We start from the raw sequence: 4,518 nt of genomic DNA on the forward strand, positions 1-4,518 counted from the left end.
ATATATAGAATATATATAATGATATACATATCATATAGATATATATATGTGATGGAATATGACACAGCCATAAAAATGAATGAATGAACAGTATTTGCAGTGACCTGGATGAGGTTAGAGATTATTATTCTAAGCGAAGTAACTCAGAAATGAAAAAGCAAACATTGTATATTTTCAATGATATGTAGGAGCTAAGCTATGAGGACACAAAGGCACAAGAATAATACAATGGGCCAGGTGCACTGGCTTATGCCTGTAATCCCAGCAATTTGGGAGGCCAAGGCAGGTGGATCACCTGAGGTCAGAAGTTCAAGGCCAGCCTGGCCAACATGGTGATACCCCATGTCTACTAAAAATACAAAAAAAATTAGCTGGGCATTGTGGTGGGCACCTATAATCCCAGCTACTTGGGAGGCTGAGGCAGGAGAATCATTTGAATCAGTGAACCAAGATCACACCATTGAACTCCAACCTGGGCAACAAGAGCAAAACTCTGTCTCAAAAATAAATAAATAAATAAATAAACAAAAATAAAAATAAAATTAAAGATAAAGAATAATGAAATGGAATTTGGGGATTTGAGGGGAAGAAGTAGCAGGGAGGGATAGAAGACTACAAATATGGTGTAGTGTATACTGCTTGGGTGATGGGTGAACCAGAATCTTACAAATCACCACAAAAAACTTACTCATGTAACCAAATACCACATGTACCCCAATAACTCATGGAAAAATAAAAATAAATAATTAAATAAAAATATGTTATTGGTATGTGCTCTAAAATTATAGGAAACTCCTATAATTCTCTTATAAGTTAGTGTACATTATCAGTAATAATTAAAATTGTTATGTTAAGTTATTTTGTGCCAAAGAGGTAACAAAATTCCTTGTCAATTTTGTCTTTGACTATGACTTCCCTGAAACTTTTTGTTGTCCACAGATAATTGTTTTCTTCTTTTAGTCCTCTGTAGATGGTAGTTGTATAATCAGCTATAAAACTGTGACATATGCTCTTGAATGCAGGTTTCTGATAGCTTTAGAGATTGTGATATCAAAATAGAGGAAAAACTTTGAGGACTCATGGAGAGCTGAAATATTCATGAATATCAAGCAGAGCAGGAATTAACTGTATGAACTAATAGAAGGTTGAAGTAATTTTTTTGACTTTTTGCTTAAAATGGTGATTATTTATTTGCATAAGTACAATAAGAATATGTTTTTATTTGTAATAGGACACGATTGGAGAAACTGGTAATTTTACCAAGACTTTGACTGGAATGGTATGCTTTTCTTTAAGGAATCCAACTTGACTTACGGAGAAAATAAAAGCCCCTTGGGAAAACTGGCTTCATACCTTTGCCTACACAGTTCCCATACAGGGTTCCTAACCTGTGGTAAGTAAAAAATGTTACTTTCTGACAGGCTCATGAGCCCCAAGTTTATCTTGGGACCTTAAGAAGAGAGAAATTCATCCAACACATAGGTATTTGATGGCACAAATCCATGGCTGGGCTTGGCTTTAAAAATGTCTTATCTGAGATTTCTTCTATGGAATAAAGTTCCATCAAAGCCAATTTAAAAGCCTGTGTAAAAAATAATTATTCTTGCTGCACTGTATACAAATAATCAGGTGTAGTATAATAAAGTAAATCAGTGCTACCATGATTTGTCTTTAGTAAAAATGGGAAACTAGAGAGAGAAAAATTATGTTTCAAAAACTGTAGTATACCTGTTGTTAAATTCTAGTCTTGCCTAATGTTTTTCAATTTTTATTATTTTCTACAGTGTGGACCAATTTCTTTTTTTGGCGGGGCTACAAGTCTTCAAAATAATGTTTTCAATTTCTTTTCCTTTTTCCCCACCCCCATTTTTTCTAATTTGGAGTCACTGAAAACTAAGCTGTGTTTTCATAAAGCCCTACAAACTGAAGCTAGACAACTTAAACTTCAGAAGAAAATAACAGCAACCTATTTACATATTTAAGTCACTTTCATACCTGCCTACCTGATACAGAACAGCTGGGCTCCCAGTTAAATCGCCCCCCCCCCCCCCCCCCACCATCAAGCCTGGAACATTGGTCCTAAGTGAAAACAGCTGACCCTGAAGGGCTGGGCTTCCAGCTAAACCCCATCAAGCCTGGAACATTGGTCCTAAGTGAAAACAGCTGACCCTGAAGGGCTGGGCTTCCAGCTAAACCCCATCAAGCCTGGAACATTGGTCCTAAGTGAAAACAGCTGACCCTGAAGGGCTGGGCTTCCAGCTAAACCCCATCATACCTGGAACCTCGGCCCTAAGTGAAAACATTTAACCCTGTTTTTCCACCCAAATGATTGCCTTTTTGGCCCACCCCACTCTTATCCTGTGCCCATAAAAATATTTCAGCTGGCAGGGCAACAGAAGTAGCTGATGCAAGTCGTCGGGGATACAAGCTGCTGAGACTCAGGTATATAAGCTGCTGAGTATTGGGGATACAAGCTACTGAGCAACAGGGTTACAAGCTGCTTAACGTGAGGGATACACGTGGCTGAGCGTTGGAGACTACGCATAGACTCGGCTAACTTCAGGTGGTGCAGCTTCAGGGAAAGATCACTTTCTTCCCCTACCATCCCCTTTCCAGTCCCCATCCCCCTGAGAGCCACATATATCACCCGATAAAATCCTCTGCATACACTATCCTTCAAATAGTTCATGTGACCCGATAAAATCCTCTGCATACACTATCCTTCAAATAGTTCATGTGACCTGATTCTTCCTGGACAGCAAACAAGAACATGGGTGTCAAAAAGAACTGCAGGTTGAGTAAAATGAGCCACTTCAGTTTCTGCCCACGGAGGGGGTCAAAATCACGGGAACAGTCCCATCTCATAGTGATGTGTGTGACTTCAGAGTAATGTGGCCTATGTTGATTTTCCAGGATTATTCTATTGATTGTTTTCTCCCTTATTCCCCCTATTTTCTCTTCATAGGTCATGAGACTTTACAACCTGCTGAAAATGAGCTTTCCTAATAACTTTGGACCTACCCATCAAGGAATAAATCATTCTAGCTGTGAGAGAGCAGACAAAATGAGACCAGAGACTAATTTTCTTCTAAAATGCTTTCTTTTTTGGAAGGACGACTACAGAGGTAAAGTACTATCCTTACCACATCATCACAATGATACATGCACCAAAATGATTTATGACTGATGATATTGTCACTACCTAATAGGTTCTTTCTGCTCACTGAGCAGACAAAACCAATTTACTGAGACCATGGCATTGCAATAAACACATAATTTAATATGCATGGGGCCAACCATGCCATGTGGGAGATGAAATTATTACTCAAAACAATCTCCCCCAAATTTGGAGGCTAGTGTTTTTCAAATATAGTTGGGTGGGCCAGGGAGTCTGCTTCTGAGTGAGGCCACAGGACTGGTTGGCTGGGATTCAGTGGGTCCAGGTGGAGCCATAGATCATCACAAATGAAAAAACTCAAAAAGACATCTCAGAAGGCCAATTTTAGGTTCTACAATACTGATGTTATCTGCAGGAGAAATTGGAGAAGTTGCAAAACTTGTGACCTCTGGAATAATTGCTGTTAATCTGTTATGTCTACACCTTAATAGAATTCACTCTTCACATATACCCCTAACCTGGTGGTCTTTTATTAGCTTTACATTAGCGGTTTAGTTTGGGGGGAAGGACTATTATTATTTAAACTATAAATGTCTTCCGAGATTAGCTTGCCACAGACCCAGGAATGATTAAGGGCAGTTCAGAGATTAAAGGCAAGATGGGGGTTGGTTACATCAGATATCTTTCACTGTCATCATTTTCTCATTGTTATAATTTTTGCAAAGGTGGCTTCAATTTGACCTTGATTATGTAACCACCCAACATGTTCACTTTGCCCGCTGCGTAGACAGAGCCAATTTGTTGAGAAAAAAGGAATTGCAATAGAGAAAGAGTTATTTCACACAGAGCTGGCTGTGCGGGAGATTGAAGCTTTATTAGTACTAAAATCAGTCTTTTATTTGGGGATCAGAGTTTTAAGTGATAATTTGGTGGGTGGGGTCCAGTGAGTCAGGATTGCTGATTGATTGGGTCAAAGATGAAATCATAGGGAGTCAAGGCTGATCTCTTGTGCTGAGTTAGTTCCTGGGTGGAGGACACAAGATCAGATGAGTTAGTTTATAAATCTGAATGGTGCTAGATGATCCATCAAGTAGAGGATCTGCAAAATATCTCAAGCACTGATCTCAGGTTTTACAATAGTGATGTTATCCCCAGGAGCAATTTGGGCAGGGTCAGAATGCAACCCGACCTCCGACGGAGAAAAACCGGAACCCGCCATCTTGCCTCTGTTCGTCCAACCATCTTGTAGCCCCCAGATTCATGATTTCTAAACCATAATTTGTAATCTTTTGTCTAATTTGTTAGTCCTACAAAAGTTGTCTAGTCCCTAGGCGAGAAGAGGGTTTGTTTTGGAAAAAGGCTGTTATTATCTTTCTTTTTAAACTAGAAACTAAGTTCCT

This window comes from Colobus angolensis, unplaced genomic scaffold (genome assembly GCF_000951035.1).
Source record: "Colobus angolensis palliatus isolate OR3802 unplaced genomic scaffold, Cang.pa_1.0 Scaffold161, whole genome shotgun sequence".
In the NCBI taxonomy this organism is placed as follows: Eukaryota; Metazoa; Chordata; class Mammalia; order Primates; family Cercopithecidae; genus Colobus; species Colobus angolensis.